We start from the raw sequence: 22,577 nt of genomic DNA, 5'->3' as shown, positions 1-22,577 counted from the left end.
ATTGCTCTCCTAAACTCCTCCCTGTCGTTATGCGGCAACAGATTCACCATCATAACTCTGTCTGTCTTTTCTTTTGCTACTTTTAACATTACTTTCAAGTCCTCTCTCATAAAAAGTTATCTCCTTTCAATTCATTCGTACCCGCCACACACAACTATCAATTCTTTCACCCTCTGTTTTTGCGCTCTAATACTCTCACTGTATAAGATGCGTAGTGTGTATTCTCAAATCGTCTACTTAACTCGCCCCCCCCCCATCCCCAAGATTAAACGCTGAGTGTGCTTCTGTCGTCAACGATTAGGCTTTTGCCTATTTCGGTTTCACTAGTCTTTCCATCTTGTAGCTGGTCTTCCTCTCTCTCTCTCTCTCTCTCTCTCTCTCTCTCTCTCCTTTTGGTCTATATCTAGCCACCTCTTTTGGTAGCCGATATCTTTCCTTCTTAAATAGATGTTCTATTTCTCTATATACCTGGCTCTTTTCATTTATGTAGTAAATATCTAGTTCTTTTCTTATGTCTATGTCTGAAGTGTTCTTAATATTTTTGGGTGAATTCAGAACAATAATGGCGAATAAATTATTTTTCTGATTCCCACATCCGAAAACTCGAATTAATCCCAAAAATAAAGCGAACTTTCTTTTTAATGCACTCCTAAAAACTATAGCTAGGGCGTTTCGCTTACTTCCAAAATGGGATTTGGATGAAAGCCATAGCCATAGTTTTGAGAATCTGCAGCAGGCCTCTGTCTTCGTCTTTCTCTGATAACTGCACGCAATTTCTAGGTTCTAGGAAAGAGTAGGGAGAAATGAATGAAGAAATTATAGGTAATTGTTACCTATTCCTAGTTCCTAAAATGGGAATTACTGTGTGAAAAATCTGTGTTCTACAATTGTTTTTGAGTTAATTAAAAGCTCATTTTTTTTTTTTTTTTTTTTTAAATCTTACTCACAGCTCGACTAAATGAGGAAAAATAATGTTAAAAGTAATAAACCAAAGGATTTATTATACTTGCTAGAAAAATCCAATGAATAAGAAATATAAATATTATTGAAAAAACTTTTCCGAAGAATATTAAAACATTACATGAACAAAAAAAGATGACTTCCAATTCCATGCTAGCTCTAATTTTTGCTTGGAAATCATTTCATCATCATAATCATTATTATATAAGCACCTCCAGGAATGAAGATTCATCGAGTGAGGCAATAATAAAATTCAATCTAACAAAGGTGACTATCATATCTCATCTTAAATTGATCCACTATTAGTGCACTCACCACCTCGTTAGGCAAAGCATTTCCACTCATCAATCATTTTCTATGCAAAGTCATACCACACTCTCTTATGCACCACACCTTCATACAGTTTCTAAGAATAACCTCTTGTATCTATCCTCTACCATCCTTCAACTGTTCGAAAAATACCCTGGATAACTATCTGGCAAGTTTCTCTTGACAATTTATTTCTGAATCATAGCATTCCTCCTCTGTCCTATTTACCATATTCTGCAATTTACATTCACCTAACTTGTCTTCATAGTCAGTATTCGACAAACTCAATACTGCTTTTGTTATCTGCCTCTGAACTTTTTCCAGAGCTTGCTTCTCACCTAAAACGCAGCTCTAAACCTTTGGAATAATCACATCCTTATATCTACTTGTTAATGTTCTTCTTAGTATAGTGGCATTTCTTTGTGCTGTTTTTATTACTTTTCAATATGCTATCCATCCACCAGCATCCCAATATTTCTTCACCTCCTGAAATACAGCGTCTGGAAAATGAAATGAATGATGCACAGCTTTACATTTTAGAAATCCAAAGTGTGCAAAAACCTTATATCTACTTGTGCTAAAGTGATATCCCCCACTTCTCTGCACACATAGCCAGTCTATTCAAATCACTCTGAAGCACCAGTTCATCAGCATCATTTCCTAATAATTTTGGCCAACTTGACATCATTTGCAAGCAGCTGAATACCTGCCTGCAAACCGCTGACATCAGTGATCCGAAAACAGAACCAACTGGTACTCCACTGGTAACTCTCCTTCTCAGAGACATAGCTCCTCTACACATAACCATGAAATATATATTAGAAAGCCAGTTTCCTATCCAATCAATGCAATCAATCAAATGGTTATTTAATCCCATTTGCAGTAATTTATACACCAATTTATTATGTGGCGGTGTATCAAAAAATCCAGAAATATTACCACATATTATTATTATTATTATTATTATTATTATTATTATTATTATTATTATTATTATTATTATGGGCGACTCCAGGGAGTCCATAGACTCATCGAGGGAGGCCCTAAACATCATGTCCACACAACTATACGACATTCTCACGGTATCTATCATACCTTGTCTTGAACGCACTCACTGTCATAGCACCCACAACAGATTCTGGCAGCTTATTCCACTCATTTACTACTCTAAAAGTAAAGAACCCAGCTCTAACACCCCTGCTGACCACACTCTTGCCCAGCTTCCATACGTGTCCCCTAGTTCTCCCACCACCAGTCCTGATCTCAAAAAAATCCTCTGATTTAATCCTATAGAAACCGTTTAGCAATTTGAATGTCTCAATCACATCTCCCCTTTTCTGCCTATCAACTAATTTCTGCAACTCACAAATCTTCAAGCTGTTCTCATATGGTTTATTCCATAGACCTGCTATCATCTTAGTCACTCGCCTCTGGATCCTCTCCACCTCCTCCCCATCATTAGACCTCATCTCGACTACTGTGCCCAAATCTGGGCACAGTAGTCGAGATGAGGTCTTATCAAGGCTCGGTACAGAGGCACAATAACTTGCTTGTCTCTGCTCGTTAAAGTATTTTTCAACAACCAAGTGAGTTGATGAGCTGATTTAGCTACTTTTGCAATGTTCCCCTAAAGGATATATGAATTATCCTTATCAAGAAATGTACCTACGTAATTATAAAATGCAAGTAAATTACTGAAATAAAACCTCCCTTTAACAATTTCATGGTGACCTTTATGAAGAATCTTTTCCTTATCCATGAAATCCTGTATCCTATTCCTAACCAATCTCTCCAAAACCTTAACAATCACTCCAGAAATGCATATAGGTCTGTAGTTTGAAACAATCTGCTTTGCTTTCACCTTTATGCAATGGAAGAATCTTGCCCTCTTTAAAGTCATTTTGGAATTGTTCTACACTCAAGACTGTCATTAAACAAGTAATTCAATAGAAATGTCATTTCCTTAGCACATGCTTTAACAACACGTGGTGAAATCTCATTCAGTCCAAAAGTCTTATTCGCACCAAGAAGATTTAAACAATTACAAACTTCTATCTCATTCACCTTTGAGGAAATTAGTTGAAGTATTGATTCCTCAACTTCCATAGAACAATATTATTACGATCAGTATGAAACACCTTAACAAAATGATCCACTGTACAGTTCAACTGTAACTTCTTCCTCGGTCACTTTTTCACCATCTCAATCTAGTAGAGTTATTCATCCATAAGCATCCTTTCTCTTGCTAGCTGCATAGCGGAAATACTTCCTAGGATTGTCCCTAGCCTGTTTCGCTACTCTCTCTCTCTCTCCCCTCTCTCTCTCAATTGTCTACTCTGCACTTAATAGATTTCACATAACTGTTCATTTCTTCAAAGTTCCTATTTTTTCAATAATCTTCTCTTCTTCTGTAATTTATGGCTTATTTTCCCTCTTCATCCATTTAACACCTATTCGGTTAAACCTTTTTGATTTAGCACACCGTCTGTTATTGCCATCATGAAATACTTGTTAACTATTGTCCACACCACATTAATCTCTTGTTCCTCTTCCCGTAAAACTTCTTTCCAACTGTATGATACAGTGATACCTTAAGAACAAGAAATTCTCTTCCCTTTCTCCCATATGCTATTTCTTTTTTCCAGTATATATTTCGAAAACTGAAATCCTCCATATTTTTTTTTACTAGCAAAACTAATTTGCCTGAACATTTCTTTCTCATGTCGTCCATTATTTCCAAGTCTGTAACATTCCCCAAAATATCTCCCAGCTGCGTGTATTTCACGCCAAACACTTCCACTCTCGCTAGTACCCCATAATTTCTCAAATATGAATAGATACAACTCATTTCCCATCAAAATAAATCTAATAAAAATAATAATACAGCATCGACAGAAGTTTAATTATAAAAACGTGTGGTATGAGATAATAAAACATAACAATAAAACAAGCTAGTAGATTATAGTACTAGTGCATTAGGATAAACCAGTGGCGCACTCAGGATTTAATCTTGGAGGGGGACGAGCGCTTAGGATTTAACCTTTGGGGGGGGGGGTTGAGTAGATGTTTTGCGAAATACACACTACACATCGCATACGACCTATAACTGAGCATCTGCAGTGATCGCTAATTCATAAGTAGCACACAACATAAATAAAAAAAATGAATTTTAATTAGGAAAAGATTTTTGGAAATTTTTCTAGTGTTTTTTCTTTTCTTTGGGGGGTGCCCGGGCCCCTTCCCCCCCTCTGGGTGCGCTACTGGGATAAACACTTAGATAACCTTCATTTCTCGTTTGGTATTCATTGTTCGATTAACTCAAAATATTGAGATTCTCTATTCTGTACATACGAAATAGGAAATTCTACACCTGGCAATATTACAGCAGTAATATCTGCGTTTTCACTAAAATTTTGTAGATGGCACTAGTAACGGAGTGATGATGGAGGAGCAAGTCCTCGCATCACTTATCATCTGTGATATGTTTACGATTTTTTTTTTTTTTTCCTTTCTCGTCCGGATGCACATGAGCCACTCAAGTATACTGCACGTTTTTATAAGAAAGTAGTAGTACTACTGAGTCGTCGTTAGTGTCTTTTTATTAAGCCGATAATACGTTTCGTTTTATCAATTGAATGTAAGTATTCACTTTTCATCGACAGTCATTTTTTTTTTTTTAATTTAAAAGGAAGGTGTTATCCTCATCACTTTAAATTGTGATCTGTAACATCCGTTTAATCCAAAGAAAAGACGATCAGAAAGTTAATATATTGAAGTAATCTAGTCTGTTGAGTACAATTCTCCCCACCAGCAAAAGGACTGATGGCCGTTTTGTTGTTATTATCCACTTATTATTATTATTATCATCATCACCCCAAGACCTCATGGAGTCAAAGACTCATCTGGGAGGTCCTTTTATCACACACACATCTCATCATACCGTGTTTTAAACACATTCAAATTCTTTGCAGACACCACATTCTCAGGCAAGGCATTCCAATCAGTCACAACTCTGCAAGAAAAAACCTGCCTCTCACTCCCCTACTCACACCCTCTTTATACAGTTTCCAGGGATGACCTCTGGTTCTCTCACTATTCTTTGTAAAACTTCGACAGCATTGATCCTATAACAACCTCTTACCAACTTGTAGGTCTCTTCATACTTCATGTCATACAGATTTATTGAGAAACGTCAATAGAAGCTACTGAATATGCTGCCGATTCTTGTAAAATTAATTATAATGGGAGTGGTTGAATAGTTACCCGAGTTTGGTGAAAGAGAGGGTACTTCCAGAGCCAGATGAGTTATCATAGAAAACAAGCAGTTAAATAGAATCCAATGGACAAGAGAAAGACACATGAGGCTGGTACTAATATATCCAATTTAAATCCTTTCCAAAGATTTTTAACCACTATTCAGAAGGCAACAAAAAGTGGAAGCAAACTATTAAAAGGTTCTGTGATTGTTGTTATTATTTGCATAATAATAAACTAATTCATTATCACCATTTCATCTGCCTGAGATAAGTTGAGGCTACCATGAACAATAGCTTTCCAGTCCAATCCATCAGCAACCAAGTTATTTAAATTTCTGTAAGAGTCCAGACCACTTATACTTTTGATGTTTTCTATCCATTTCCTTCCTGGTGGCATCTTTCTTTCTACTCTTCCATTTTGGAGAATTTCAAGGAACTTTTTAGTAGGCATTCTGTACACGTGTTCATACCAACGTGACTGTTTTTTTTTTTCTGATTCTTGTTATTATTGAATTATTGTAGTGTAATTCTTCTCTGATTGGTTTACATTTCAGTCCATGATGTTATATTTATTTTCCTCAAACACATGTTTTCAAAGCCTGTCAATCTCTGTTTTTCCTTCTGTTTAATAACCCAAGTCTCTGCAACATAAGAACCGTGGGAAGCACCAATGAATTATATACTTTGATTTTAAGTTCTTTGAAGAGATGTGTATTTTACGATATGTTTGTAATTTGGTCATAGTAGACCACTCTAGATTTATTCTGCGTTTCTTCATGATTAATTAATTAGATATTTTGAAACCGGGGAATGAAATTATATATGTGTAGCACCCTCAGTTTTGTTGAGAGAGGGGAGCTTCCTTAAGTGGGTTTAATGAAATTTACAGAAAAATGTTGAACATTCAGCTGAACTCAGAAGAAATGCAATCATTTCCACATAAAGAGATTGTATTAAGAATGTTTTTATGTTATCTATAATGCCTAAAAATTATCAATGATCTTTTGACATGAGAGAATACAGAACTCATGTGATGAGTTGTTTGACGCCATGGAGATCAGATAATAATAATAATGATAATCGTAAAGATCATTTTCTGAACAAATATTTGTGACAAAAAGTGATATAATAAGAAAATCAAACTTTGCAGTGCCAAGCTTTAAAGCTAGTGGATTAAGAATGAGGTATAAATTAAACAGCTGATTAGTTTTCTACAGCAAACCTTATAAATTTTCATATAAAAATATTAATGTTATTATATTAATCTAAATACACACATCCAAATCCAGATATTTTCTTATTTGTTTTTTTGCATAATATTTTGATTTGTTATTTTGTATTGAAATTAGAATAAAATTAAGATAAATGCTTCTTTTTTCTGAAATTTCTTTTGAAAATTGTGGTTGATGTGGTAAACATACTGTGTGTAGTATCCATGAATTTCCAACCCAGGTGCTTTATGATAATGAGTACAGTAGAGATGTTGGTTGGAAATGGGAGGACTAAAGATTCAGAAGCATGGGTGTATTGGCAGAGAACTGAATTAAAAATTGATATAAAAATAAAAATTAATAATAAGAAAAAAGGAAATAAAAGGAGACAGATGATGATTTGTCTAGGTTCTTCCCTTTACCTTTTTATTTATTTAATTAAATAAAAGTTAGATATTTCAGTAATCAGTTTATAAGTTACATCCTGATCAGGGTGGAATCATGAGGAACTTAAGTATAGAGGACATAGGAGGGAATGGTTTAACTGTGTGTGAGCAGGAGGTGGTTGAGGAAATAAATAACCTTCATGTCAATAAGGCGATAGGATTTGATGACATATCACTACACATCTTGAGGGAATGCTTCAGGGAATTGGTAGTAGCATTGCATGCCATGCCTGTCTTACAACAGCACAGGTTCCAAAGGAGTGGAAGAAGGGTAAAATTGTCTCACTGCATAAAGGTGGCGATAAGGCTGTGGCTTCAAATTATAGACTGGTCTGTATATCTGGAGTTGTGGTGAAGGTACTGGAGAGATTGGTGAGAAGTAGGATACAGGAATTGATTGATAACAGCAGTATTCTTTGTAGTTATCAGCATGGATTTGTTAAAGGGAGATCATGTTTCACTAACTTATTTATGTACTATAACAAGAAGACAAATACTTTGGACAGAGGAGATGCATATACAATGGTGTGCTTAGATTTTGCAAAGGCTTTTGATAGACTGTCACAAAACAAGCTCTTAAATAAATTGAAACATATGGGATTGAATAACAAGTTCTCAGTTGAATCAGACTTAGAAACCTGTCAGATAGATATCAGAAAGTTGCATGTAGAGGGGGGGGGTGCTATCCCAAAAGAGAAAGTCACTAGTGGTGTACTGCAGGGGTCAGTTTTGGACCTATTGTTGTTCATTTTGTATGTTAATGATACTGGGATGGGTTTCACTAGTGATATGCAGATGATGCAAAACCAGGGAGGGCAATGCTGAGTTAAGCAGATGTTATGGCTTTACAAGAGGACTTGAATAGATTGCGTGAATGGGCAGTAAGTGGAACTGTTATTTCATTGTTGCAAAGTGTAAGGTTTTGAGATTTTGTAAGCAACGATGGGATACAAAGTATACTTGGTGGGGGAACTTTAAAGGAAGTAGAGAAGATGAGAGATCTAGGAGTGATGGTGGACAAGGATCTGAAATTCAGGGACCACACTGCACAAGTTGTGAAGGCATCACATTAAATAATGGCAATGATACAGAGGACCCTGACATGCAGAAATAGAGAGGTTATGATGCCATTGTATAAGTCCTTGATCAGGCCTCATAGGGATTATTGTGCACAGATTTGGTCACCAGGTTTTCATGATGGTGATGAGGATATGTTGGAAAGCTCCAGAGAAGATTCGCAAAGGTGGTCAGTGGTCTTTGGAATGTGGAGTACAAGCAGGGCTGTCTCTACCGATGGTGCAAGACGTGCATTTGCATGAGGCGACAAAATTGGCATAAACTATATGAAAAATAAGGGGAAAGGAGCAGCAAAATATGCTACTGCACGTTGTGACAAAATTCCTAGGGGCGGCCCTGAGTACAAGGACAGATTGAGAGAATGTAAGTTGCAGAGTCTCATGAATAGGAGGAAGGGGGGGGGGATATGATCGAGACATATAAACTAGTCAGGGGTTGTTATTGTGTTGACATGGAGGAGATTTTTCATAGAATGGGAGGGGGGGGCTAGGACATGAGGTCATCGCTGGAAACTGTATAAGGCAGGTGTGAGAAGAGGAGTAGGTTCTTTGCATGGAGAGTGGTTGGTGAGTAGAATGCATTGCCTGAGTATATTGTTAATGTAGACACATTGAATCAGTTTAAAGCATGGTTGAATGAGCATTGTGTGCAATAGTGTGTACCTCCCATGATGGAATCAGAGACTCATCTCCGAATTATTATTATTATTATTATTAAGTATAATTTCACCTAAAATATGAAGTGAAATTCATAATTTGTCATTAATAATTGAATAATTTAGGATTTAAATAGGCCTTGTAATGCAAATTTTTACATATGAATTAAATTTTATTTAAGGATTCAAATGATTCTACTTGTGTTTGAGAGTTCTCTCTCCATAACATTGATGATAAATGAAAATTGATGTCAGCTGCTTAAAGATCCAAACACTATGAATGGTATAAGGCCAAGGTGCATATAATACAAGCATATACAGTTTTGATATCTTCATATCACTGCAAGACTGGCCATACATCTTGACCTAATTTGAAAGGCCTTTCACACAGTAATTGCATTTAATTCATTAACCTTTTGCTTGCTAACTTTATTTTACCTGTAGAGGGGGTTTCCTAAAGGTAGAATGCTATCATCCTGCTCTAAGATTGTATTATTTCATAGATATTTATTAAATGTTGCTTCTTCTTAAGTTTTGTGCATGGTTTTCATTTTCTTTTCATTAATGGATATTATTTATGTTTTAAATATTAAGTGATATTACTATTTTCTTGTGAAACTCCGGTTTTTCATCTCACATACAGGCAGATTGGCCATCAGAAGCACATAATTTACAGACAAAAATTGTTGTTGGTGATGATGGGCAGTAGATGCTAATGCTGATAGTCATCTGTAGTAGAAGGATTAAGTAATAGGGGAGATAGCGAGTTATTTGTAGCCAAATAAACTAGAGTTCCCTTCCACAACGAGTCCTTGGAGATGTCACGTAGTAATAAAAAACTCAGGATTTTCATCTTGAAAAACACACAGCATGGCAATAACATATTCAGTTAACAAACCTAATATGCTAGCTTTATAGCCCTAGCGGATTGCAAAATTTCGAAACCTATCTGTCATATAAAAGTTTTGTATAGTTTAATTAATCTGAAAAGTAGTGCTACAGTGAATTTGGGTTAAGTTGGTTCAAATACATTGTGCTACTTGTATATAAGGTTGGGATTCGGATACCAAAGCAGTTATGCTGAGACAAGAGTTTTCAAATTGGTGATACAACTTCTCAAAAATATATGTAAATTTATGTGATGCATTTAATTAGCTCATAAATTCTGAGAGATATGAACAACTAAATAAAAATAAACTTAAATAAAATTTAATTAAAACAAAATTCATTAAACTAATTAGAAAATGAATAAATGCAATTACAAGCAGACCACAACCAGGCTATTGTAATATTTTTAATAATTCTTAAGACATGTGATCCTTTGTTTTGCTAATGGTCTACAAAGAGCAGAAAGGCCTAAGCTCAGCTATATAGGTATCTGCAAAAGTCTGCTGAAAAATAAGAGAAGAGATGCAAAAATTATCTCTTATACCCTTGAGTGGAGGTTATGATATCCATAGTTTGTTAAACATTGGCTTATTGAATGAGACTTAGCAACTGGAATAGTTCTAAATAAGTGAAAAGGTTAAAATAGTTTTACTGCATAGTCATTGGGCTGAAGCATGAAATAACAGATTCATTTGTGGTGATGATTAAGATTTGTTTTAGAGAAGCTGATTAGGAGTCAGATACAGAATTAGATAAATAAGGACATAATTATCAGTGCAAGTGGGTTTGGGTTTGTTAAGGAAAAGTCTTATTTTACATTTTAATGATGGTCTTTATAGGAGGATGATTACATTGGACAAGAAAGATGAATATATTGTGTATGGAGGGTGAAATGTCAAAAGAAATTTTTTCTTTTTAAAATAACTTAACCCTAACTTAAGTTTTCTACTATGAATGCCAACCATTTAACTGAGAAAAATTACATAAATTTGTATTGTGTATTTATTTCTGAATTTGTAAAGGCATTTAGCATGACATTGACCATACAGAAAAGATATGTATCATAACATGAAACTTATTTGTACACAAAAAAGCTCACTATTTCATCTGTAACATTGTTTTTAATGGAATAATAAATAGATGAATTGTCCACGTGATTAGACTAATGGCTTTGTGCTTCGCAACCTGGGGAAGGCATGTCCCAAGTTCGATTCCTGTCGAAGACGTGAGGAACTTCCTCAGGCATAGCAAAGTTAGCCAGGCATGGGCAGTAGGGTTTTTCCCACCAGTTTATCTGGCTTTTTTCATCCTGCAAGCATGCAAGCAGGCAAACCGGCCCCGTGAACATACACTTCTATAGCCAAAAATATATCCCTCCCCCAGTGGCAGACTAGCTGACAGGTCGGTTGGGAGTGGTACTAACAAGTAGTCACATCTAAGTAACATGCGGACCCTATGCAGGGTCCACATGTTATGTGAAAGAAGAAGAATAAATAGATGAATTCTCAATTTTGTGATAATTTACATATTCACTAATCATCACAAAAATATATATACACACAGAAAAAGTGTCAAATGAAATTCTCGTTTGATTAAACTTCATATTAGAAATTGAAACAGCAATTGCATAACATATAAAGACAACATATGTAACTTAGTTCCCCCTCACTTCTGTGTAGTTTCCTCAACCATGGATGACAGGTAACAGCAATTTTTAGTAGCTGTTATTATATGCTCTTGCTATCTCGTATGACTATACCTCTTTGTTAAAATTTAATAGAGAGGTATAGTCACACCTTTCTATACGTTGTCCCATTATACCCTTCAAATTTATATAATTGATTTTCTTATACCTTATTTTGCTAAGCATTGTATTAACCCATTTTTTTTATTCTTTAAGCTATTCTTCCATATTTAAACCTTTCTGCCATAACATGGATAATGTTTGTTTTTTTTCCCTATTTTTATAAGAAGCTTTAGATTTTTTAAAATTTACTACAACACAGTAGAATCCATTGTATCTTTATTCTGCATTCATGCCATACTTATGCTTCCAATATCAGTGCAATTAATAAATTGCACTGATATTTTTGTGTATTATTAATTTGTGACACCTTCAAGGACTCTTTGCAAGAGGGCATCCCACAGTATGTGATCCACTGTCTACTCTACTTCCATCGGTACACAGCACCACTCTCTACACACTCTACCACAATCCATCAACTACACATAGTGCCATGTACAGCCATTAATAGTATTTTATGTCTGTAAATTGCATGCACTCAGGCTGATTTGATTTTAAGATGAAAAACCCAAATTTCCAGGAGAAAAAACTGCTACCATCATACGAGATTAGCTAACTCACTTTCAATTAAAAAAAAGTCCATGCAATGATTCCTCTTATCACAAGAATCAAACTCAGGTCTTTTTCAAATGAAAGGTGAAAATGCAGGTGCTTAATATACAATATTTATTTTGTATAAAATATTTCTAATTTAGTAATATACTTAAGCGCTGCACTGACTAGCAGAGGAATTTATGCTTTTGTATGAAATTACTTTTTTTTTTTAACTGGACTTTTTTTTTAATCAGGCAAACTGAATCTAAAATTAAAGTTTAATAGAAAATATAAGTTTATAAATTTTACTTTGTTAATAATATAAATAATAATTATCATTATTATTATATACCATGGAGTAAAAGACTCATTGTGGATAGGTCATCAGATACAGTGCCCAAAAATTGTGCTTTGAATTGTTTTTTCTATTTCTGTATTCATCATACAGCCAGGGCTGCTGAGAGAAATCTTTGTGCCCCTGACAAGTCTGTGGCCCCCACTTAAAAAAGTGGGGCCTGGACCACAAGTTTCTCCTTTTGTTTTTGATTTCCAGATTTATGATGATACATTTCTGTTGGTCAAATTTTTATTATTAAAAATATAATTTTAATAATTAAAAAATCAAATTAATAAGAATACTTACTTTTATTTTTTAGCGCATGGCCTACGCTATACAGTTGCACATTTTACAAACAATCACAAAACCTTCGCCTATCAAAATACTAACAAGAATGAAGCATTCTGGCAGGGAACATTACTGTGAATGCAATTACTAGCTAGCGTTAGCGCAGCCGACTGCAACAACCTTGCACGAACACCTATTGATGTCATCACCCGTTATAACTGTAGTGATCTGTGCCGAGAGAATCAATGTCTTCCGGAGACTCGGGCGAGCTAAAGAGCGTAGCCATCTGTCTAAAACAAAACACAGTATCATTCTCTATATGCCATTATCCTTTATCATTGTTGTATTATTACGAGAATTAAAACCATGCTTTATAAACACAGTTATGTGACACGTCAGGCACTTTTCGATGCCGGGCCCATGACAGAAGTCTCGGATGTCACCGCCTCTCGGCGGCCCTGTACTCAGCTCAGGTAGCATATTCCACTTGCCCACTTCTCTCTTTGGGTCTCCATAGCTCACTTTAGCATGGATGATGCCCTCTGGTTGGAAATTTCTAAGTTCAGATCCCATCTAAGAGACATGAAGAATTTTTATAATGTTTATTTTTAAATCTGAAAGCAAGTTAGCCAGTCTTGTTTCCCTTCCAGAAATTTAAGATTTTCATCCCACAAAACAGGCATATCAACCAGAACACACAATTTACAGGCACAGTGCACTGCCCTCATCGCCTTAGTTGCTTTGGCCATAATTTCAAAATAAAAAAATGCCCTGTCCTTTCCACTATATAAAAAATCTTCTCCATTAATCAAGTACAAACCCCCCCACCAACTCATATATTGTAATCATATCATCCTTCCTCTTCTATTTCCTCTGCAGATTGCATTCTCTTCTTCTATTGCATTTCCTGACACTACCTTAGTTAGTCTTCTCTGGATGTTCTCCAAAATAACTTCATCACTTCTTAAACTAGTTGACCAAATATCAACTTATTATGAGTTCAACATATCAGCAAAGCACAGTTTTGAAACCAGCATGAAGAAGAAAATAAAATTCTCCCTCTCAGATATCTTTCTAATTTAAAAACCAGTCAGACTTTAAATTGGGCTGCCAGAAAGAAGAACTGCATCAAATTTAGTTACTAATTGCCTTGTGTATCCCTGTGGAAATAACATTTGCTTTCATACAACTATTCAATGTTTGTGATTGGGAAATAGACTTTTCCACCTCCCAGAGACTTAAAAAAATAAATAAATAAATAAAAAATCAGCTTATGCCTTTTATTTCCTTATAATGAGTGGGTGAGACCATTTTAGCCCTATCTAACTTTTGGTAGACTTAGTGGGCCTTGTTCTCCACCAGATCTTCACCAGTAGTTAATCAGAGATAGCTGGCCCATGACCATCACTAATTAGCCCACCAAATGTACTATAGGTTTACTAATAACCTTTTGTGAGTGGGAACTAAAAAAAATAAAAATAAGCACCAACCAATGAAGGGACTGGCAAAGAAGTGCCACCACCTCGTGGTCCCTAAACTCTAACAGGATATGTTTTTTTTTTATCGTCTGAAATAGTGTAGATTCTATGGTCAGTTTTCTTGAATTTATGGATCAAAAACCCAAGTTTCCAGGATATACCACAACTATATATTCAACTATGTTTTTTTGCAGAATGGGAGAAGGGGGTAGAACAAGGGGACATGCCTGGAAGGAGAGTTTGAGCAAGGACATAAGGAACAGGTTCTTTACATAGAGAGTGATTGGTCAGTGGAATGCATTGCCTAATGTGGTGAATGCAGATGCATTGAATGAGTTCAAAGCACGGTTTGATGGGCTTTGTGTTAACAGTATTTGCCTCCTACAATAAGTCTTTTGACTCCATGGAAGTCTGATGTTAATAATAATAATAATAATATCCTCTGCATCAGTTACCCATTTACCATTGTCATCAACTAACACCATCCTGCCATAGTTGTTCTTTCTTCTACTTGCCACATTATCAAAAGAGCTCACTAGAATTTTTTTTTTAGCTTGATTGGCTAATTTTTGCTCATACTACACTTTTCCTGCCTTTACCAACTGAGCCACCTTCTTCGGCTACTATTTGTGCCCTTTATTCAGCTGATTATTATGTTTTTCATCTTGTGTTGCTTCCACAGTGCCTTAATCTTCCAGATTTATTTCATTCTTAATTCCTTTATTCATCGATTTTATTCTTACTTTATTTAGTCTTTTCACCTTTGGAATGCACTCAGACTTGAACATACTATAAAAATGAATTATAGAATAAATCATACTTGTCACTTATTTTATTTAGTAATTTCTCCATTCCAATATTACTCTAACCCCTTCCAACATAATACACTCTAATTAGTTACTTTTAGCCTGTGCTTTTTGTGTGAACTGACATTGACATCAGCAAATTGCAGAGGCACATTTGTAAGAGTATCTACTGTGTAGGCAGTACAGTCACTTGAACTCATGCAAACAGTGATGAATTTTTGTAGCTGCATGGATCGAACTCAAGCTGCATGGATCGAACTCAAGCATCAAACTATAGGCCTATCTGTGTGTCAGGTGTTGTGGTTAAGTTGTTGGAGAAGCTTGTGAGAACTAGGATCCAGAGTTGGGTTGACAACAATGGTATAATCTTTGATGGACAGCATGGATTTGCTAAAGGGAGGTCGTGTTTTAGTAATCTACTTACTTATTACAATAAAGTGACTGCTTCCTTGGACAGAGAAGAAGGATACACAGTAATATATTTGGATTTTGCAAAAGCTTTTGATAGAGTACCTCATGATAAGTTGACAGTCAAACTAGAGCAGATGGGGTTGGATATTAGATTAGTGCATTGGATTGGAGACTGGCTATCTGATAGGTATCAACAAGTTGTGTATGGGGGTGCAATATCCAGGAAAAGGAAAGTCACTAGTGGAGTGCCTCAGGGATCTGTTTTAGGGCCATTACTATTTAACTTGTATATTAATGATATTGGCAAAGATTTGGATGGAGATATTCAGTTGTTTGCAGATGATGCAAAGTTGGGACGAACCATAAAGAGTAGTGAAGATGTTGTGGTCTTGCAAGAAGACTTGAATAAATTGAGTGATTGGGCAAGCAAATGGGGATGTGAGTTCAATTTTGCAAAATGTAAGGTTTTAAAATTTGGAAAACAAAGATGGGATGCAGAATTTATGCTTGGTAAGAATATATTGTTGGAAGTAGAGGAAATAAGAGATCTGGGAGTGATGGTGGATAAGGATCTAAAATTTAGGGGACACATCGCCAAAATTGTGAAGACAACACAAAGACTTCTGGGAATGATGAGGAGGACACTGACGTGTAGAAGTAGGGAGATTCTTGTTCCATTGTATAAGGCTTTGATTAGGCCACACATGGACTATTGTGCCCAGATTTGGTCACCTGGTTTTCAGAAGGATGAAGAGATGTTGGAAAGGGTCCAAAGGCGACTGACTAAGGTAGTTTCTGACCTCTGGAATGTCGAGTATGAGGAAAGATTGAGGAGATGTAATTTGCAGAGTCTAGTGGAGAGAAGGAAGAGGGGAGATATGATAGAGACCTACAAGTTGGTAAGGGGTTGCTATAGGATCAATGGTGGAGAAGTTCTACAGAGAATAGTGGGAGATCAGGGGAGAACCAGAGGTCATGCCTGGAAACTGTATAAAGAGGGTGTGAGTAGGGGAGTGAGAGGCAGGTTTTTTTCGTGCAGAGTTGTGAATGATTGGAATGCCTTGCCTGAGAGTGTGGTGTCTGCAAGGAGTTTGAATGTGTTTAAGACCCGGTATGATGAGATGTGTGTGAGATAAAAGGACCTCCTAGATGAGTCTTTGACTCCATGAGGTCTTGTTTAATAATAATAATAATAAGTGAATTAATTTAGTGCTTGGAATTTTACAGTTATAGCTAGACAAAGAAAGGGCAACATAAATATGAGAAATATTATTATTATTATTCAAGCCTCCATGGAGTCAAAAGATTCATCATGTTAGGTCCTTCCTAAGAAACACAAAGTCTATCAAGACTCATTGAGGGGAGGCCCCCCCCCCTAAGAAACACAGTCTATCATACCACTCCTTGAACTCATTGACCGTTCTCGCTCTCACCACTCCATCAGGCAATGCATTCCATGGTTCAACCACCCTCCATGCAAAGAAACCACTCCTCACCCTCTTGCTCACAGTTTCCTTTCGTAAATTTCAGGGTTGGCCTCGTCATCACTCCTTCCCACTGTTCAACCAAGAGTAAGAACTCCCCAGTAACCACCTCTCAACAGTTTAAAAGTCTCAATGATATCGCCTCTCCTTCTTCTATTCACCAAACTCTGCAGTCCACATTCCCTCAGCCGATCCTCATAACTATCATTGTACACTCCTGAAACCATCTTTGTTATCTGCCTTTTTACCCTTTCCACAGTTAATTTATCCCCTTCAAATCCTGGGTACCAAATCTGAGAACAATAGTCCAAGTGTGGTCTGATCAGGGTCTTATACAACGGAATGATAACTGTTTTATCTCTGCAGGTCAGTGTTCCTTCTCACTATTGCAGCAATCCTCTGTGTTACCTTCACCATGTTTGCAATATGATCCCTAAATTTCAGGTTTCTATCAATCATCAATCCCAGATCTCTTGTTTCCCCTACTTCCTCCAGTATAACTCCTCCCATAGAGTATGCAGTGTCCCATCGATGTTTCCCAAACCTCAAGACTTTACATTTTGCTGCATTAAACTGACACTTCCCCATTCATTTTCCCATCTATCTAGCTTATTCAAATCCTCTTGCAGGACTGCTGGATCTGCACTATTACTAATAATCATTCCCACCGTTGCATCATCTACAAACGACTGAACATCCCCCTGCAATCCACTGACAATGTCATTGATATAAAGGTTAAACAATATAGGTCCCAGCACTGAGCCCTGTGGGACCCCACTTGTAACCCTCTGCTTCCTTGAAACTGCCCCACCATACACAACTCTCTGATACCTGTCGGACAGTCAATCCTGAATCCAGTTGACCAATCTGATATCCAAACCCATGTGCTGCAACTTAAATATCAGCTTATCATGTGGCACCCTGTCAAATGCCTTTGCTAAGTCTAAGAAAATGGCAGTATATGCCTTTCCCTCATCTAATGATCTTGTAACTTTATCATAAAAGGCTAGCATATTGCTAAAACAAGAGCACCCCTTCACAAATTCATGTTGACTCACAGATAACATTACCCTCATCTGCCCAATGCTGTATACGGTCCTTCACTACTTTCTCCAAGATCTTACTAACTACTGATGACACACAAACTGATCTATATTTAGACACTTCCAGTCTGCTACTGCCCTTATGCAATGGCACTATCTTACTTTCCTTCCATTCCATGGGCACCTTTCCAGTAGCCAGACTTCCATTGAAAATCCAGGTCAAAGGCACTGTCAGTTCCCTAGCACATTTTCTCAAAATTCGCGGTTACCATCCAGTCCCATAGCTTTACTGACATCTAGAGTACTCAGTATTTGAAACACACTCTCCTCCAGTACTTCTAAACCTTGAACCTGCCACATCCCTCTAGCATTAAAACTGACTCCTCCAGGATGAAATACTCCAATAAAGTGGTCATTGAACAATTCCACTATGTCCTCTGCATGTCACTCTATTCCCATTTTTATCCCACATTATCATTTTTCCGCAGTCATTTCTCCTTCTACTGGCCACGTATCTAAAAAATTCCCTAGGATTTTCTTTGGATCTTAGGGCTAATCTCCTCTCATATACCAGTTTCGTCTTCCTTACTATACTAGTCACTCTTCTGGCCTGTGTTTTATACTCTTCTTGCACCTTCTCTTCTCTTCTCCTGTCCTTATATCTCTTCCACAGCCTCTTTTTCGCGTGCAATTCCTGTTTAATATTGTAGTTTATATTACATTAGCAGTTTTTAGTGCTAAAACCTCAAACTATCATTGTCAAAATTAAAGTAAAAAAGGACTGCAGATTTGTTGAAATTTGAGTGGCTGGACAAATGTGACATAATTTGTTTATAATCTGCATGTACATGCAAGTATTTAAATGGCCTAGGAAATGAGCATTTTGGTTGCTCTTATGGAAATATTTTAACATTGCAAGATGTTATCACCAAGTTTAGGTGTAGCAGATTAAGAGTTTGTGGCTTGTGATGTTTGCTCTTGTGAGCAAGCTACTGCATATATTAAGTCCAAGACTAGAAACTTGCACAAAATATTTTTCATGTGCACATAGGCCAGCAAAAATTAGAGGGAATATTGACTGGAAGTATTGTTCTTTGAATCATAGGAACATACATACAATAAGGCATTGGCGCACCCAGGGGAGGGGAGCCCGGGACCCCCCCCCCCCAAAAAAAGAAGGAAAAAACACCAGAAAGTTTTTCCAAAAATCTTTTCCTAATTAAAATTAATTTTTTTATTTATGTTGTGTCATGTCTTCTGTTTCTATACTACTTATGAATTAGCAGTCACTTAAGGTGGGAATACCTTATAACTCTCGGGAATCACAGCCGCTGTGAATGCAAGTGAACGAGGTAGTGTTCGGGCAGACTGAATGCTACTTCGTTTGCCCGAGGAGATCACTGGTTTCATGTATTGGCGATCACTGCAGATGCTCAGTCATAGGTCGTATGCAATGCATAGTGCCTATTCTCAAATCGTCTACTCAACTTGCATCCCCACCAAGATTAAATCCTGAGTGCGGCACTGCAATAAGGTAGTAATCCATAGGAAAGTATACTGTCTTGCCAAAAGGTCATATTATATACCTGAATGATAATTTATCACTGTTTGATTTAATGAATTTCATCATTATATTCAATTTTTGTTGCTAGTTAATTATAATAGAAAAATGAAAATTGAATAAAGTTTCATCTCCCCTTTAGTAAAACTGGATCCCCCCCCCCATCTTGGAAAAAAATTCTTGCATACGCCATAAGCACTTTGCTTTGTTCATCTTCTCTTTATTGTCAGGTCAGGCAGATCAGAGCTCTCCATTTCTTTCTATCCTTCCAAATTCTTTCTTCATAGACATTGTTCCAGTTCAATTTTCTCTTTTCTATATCTTCTTTTCTGTGGTTTTCTCCCCTCAATTTCATTTCATACATTCTTCTTGGTATTCTTTCTAAAATCATTTTCATTATAGTCCAAATCACTTCAAGCAAGTGTTTACAAGTATTTCTTCATCACTTTCTAGTCCCAAATTTCTAATGTCAATTTCTTATTCAGTCTTTCCTTGTTTTTGCCAATATTGTCCTTAAAACTTTCATTTCCATTGCTCGTACTCTACTTATGTATTTTTTGTTAGTCTCCATGTAACTTCTGTTAATCAAAAGCCTGTAGAAATAATTTAAATTTTTATTCAGAAGCTTGTAATTAAGTGGGATCTAACTGTCCCAAAGTACTGTTACACTGTTAAAAGGTTTGGTCCACTGAAATCTTTCTCATTAACTCTTGCTCAGAACTTTCATTACTAAAAAGTGTGCCTCACATATATTTGAAGTTTTCACTACTCTTGAAGACTTGCCCATTGAGTCTAACATCATTAGCATTTATATTACATGTCAGTGGTGGCCCATGAAGTTTTAAGTGGGGTGCTGCCTATACAAAATAATTTAAAAAAAATTCTTTTTTTCCTAATTAGTAACCAATTTATTAAAAAAATTCTTATATTTTCTTAATTGGTAACCAATTTATTAATAAATTGGTTACTAATTAGGAAAAAAAATTTTTTTAATTATTTTGTATAGGCAGCACCCCCACTTAAAACTTCATGGGCCACCACTGTTACATATGTAATTAATGTTTTTTCCTTCATAGTTACACAGTAATCAGCATTCATTATTAAAAAAATATGGAAACAACTACCATGTTATAGTAAAACTTCAGTTCAATATAAATCAAAATAATCACCCAATGTTTCAACCTGCATATTGAGGTCATCATCCAGAGTATACACACATATATATATAAAGAAACAAGCTATGGTACAATCTACATAGTATGCTAAAGTCACATTAATTTGGTCAACCATTAACACTACTGGCTTGACCTCTGGTGGGAGAAAAAACCTTACTACATCAAAGCTAGAGTCCTGTTATTATTATTATCTGTTTGGTTACTAATTATTAAGCTACAGAGCAACATGATGTCACATAAATTAGAACAAAACAGTATAGATTGTGGCCAATAAGGGCTGAAATTATTACTTAGAATAAGGGTTTGCTGGAGAACTTGAAGAACTTAAGTGGGCTGAATGTGTGCCCCTCCAAATTCTTGGGAATTTTATGTTAGAATTTTGTTCTAATCTAAACAAAATTCTAATTTTGTTCTGTTTTGTTCTAATTTATGTGAGAACATGATCCTCTCTAGCTTAATATATCTCTTAATGATTTGTAACCAAACAGATAATAATAATAGGACTCTAGTTTCGATGTTGTAATTTTTTTTTTTTCACCAGAAGTCAGGCCAGTAGTTTTAAAGATTGACCAAATTACTGTGACTTTAGCATACTATGCTGATTGTAATGTAACTTGTTTCTCTCTATATAATGAGTCTCTGACTCCATGGATGGAGGTCATAGTTTAATAATAATATATATGTATATCCCAGATGATGACCTTGATATTAAGGTCAAAAACATTGGTTTTGCAATTAATGTGTAATGCAAACATATTATTATTATTATGGGACACCTCTAGGGAGTCCAAAGACTCATTGAGGGAGGGCTTACTCTACAACTCTCTATCTTCACCATGCAATCCACCAACTACAATGAACAGGAACTACACCAACACCATCTACCGTCCACCACTACTAATACTTTCACAGACAATCACATTCGAACTTGCAGCCTTTTGGCTGGAGAGCAGATAAGCTAACCACTTGGCCAGCTTAGCTGGCCAAGTGGTTAGCTTATATATATATATATATATATATATAATATTCATCAAAGCTTGATTTGCTTCCGCAGTCTTAAGAAAAGGCTGGTTATATTCCACTAATTTGGGCCCTACCCAAAGGGCCTATGAGTTGTGGAAATACTTTCTGAAAATAAAAGCTGTGCCGAACAAAGCGGCCTTTTGCAGCTGCCCAATTTTTAATCCATCTAACTCCAGTGCTTCTAGATGTTTTTTCAATGTTTTAGGAATGGCGCCTAAAGCACCTATTATTATGGGAACAACTTTCGTTTTCTTTTGCCAGATTCGTTCCACTTCGATTTGCAAATCGCGATATTTTGTAATTTTTTCATTTTCTTTGTTGTCAATCTGACTATCTCCTGGTACTGATATTTCGATAAACGTAACACTCTTGTTTTTACTTTTTTCAGCCACTGTGATATCGGGTGTGTTACGTTCCAAACTTTTGTCAGTCTGGATTTTGAAATCCCAGAGTATTTTAGCTTTTTCATTCTCAACCACTTAAACTTTATGCTTCCAATAGTCTTTAGATACTTCAAACCCATACTTTTTACATAAATGCCACTGGCATTTATGTAAAAAGTATATATATAAAATTAATTTTTTAACTTGTGGGTACTGTATATTAGGATTACCAAGTAATTTTATAAGCTTGGTTATTTAACTCCTAATCCCAAGTAAGCAAACAGTTAAGTTTGCGCCTGAAACATAGTTCAAGTCTAAAGATGGTACAACACCAGGGCAACTTATTGTAAAGGTGGGTAAAGATCTGATCACTATTCTTAGTATTTCCCATAATGTAAAGCACATCTCACTAAAAGATGTATACTGCAATACATTATGGGTGGGAGTC

At 36.0% G+C, this 22,577-nt stretch overlaps 1 protein-coding gene across 1 annotated transcript in view; it reads left to right on the top strand.

Moving 5' to 3' along the window:
* Nucleotides 1–4,747: 4,747 nt before the first annotated feature.
* The window catches only part of Hcs (holocarboxylase synthetase-like protein), a 129,760-nt gene continuing 111,930 nt past the window's right edge, over nt 4,748–22,577 (top strand). The window contains exon 1 of the mRNA XM_090409137.1: nt 4,748–4,906. The gene's annotated coding sequence lies outside the window, so the exon portion shown is untranslated. The remainder of the gene's footprint in view (nt 4,907–22,577) is intronic.

The sequence above is a fragment of the Typopeltis vanoorti genome, chromosome 19 (genome assembly GCF_054136105.1).
Source record: "Typopeltis vanoorti isolate ZY-2024b chromosome 19, IOZ_Tvanoo_1.0, whole genome shotgun sequence".
In the NCBI taxonomy this organism is placed as follows: domain Eukaryota; kingdom Metazoa; phylum Arthropoda; class Arachnida; order Uropygi; family Thelyphonidae; genus Typopeltis; species Typopeltis vanoorti.
This window is presented reverse-complemented; position numbering and strand designations above follow the sequence as displayed.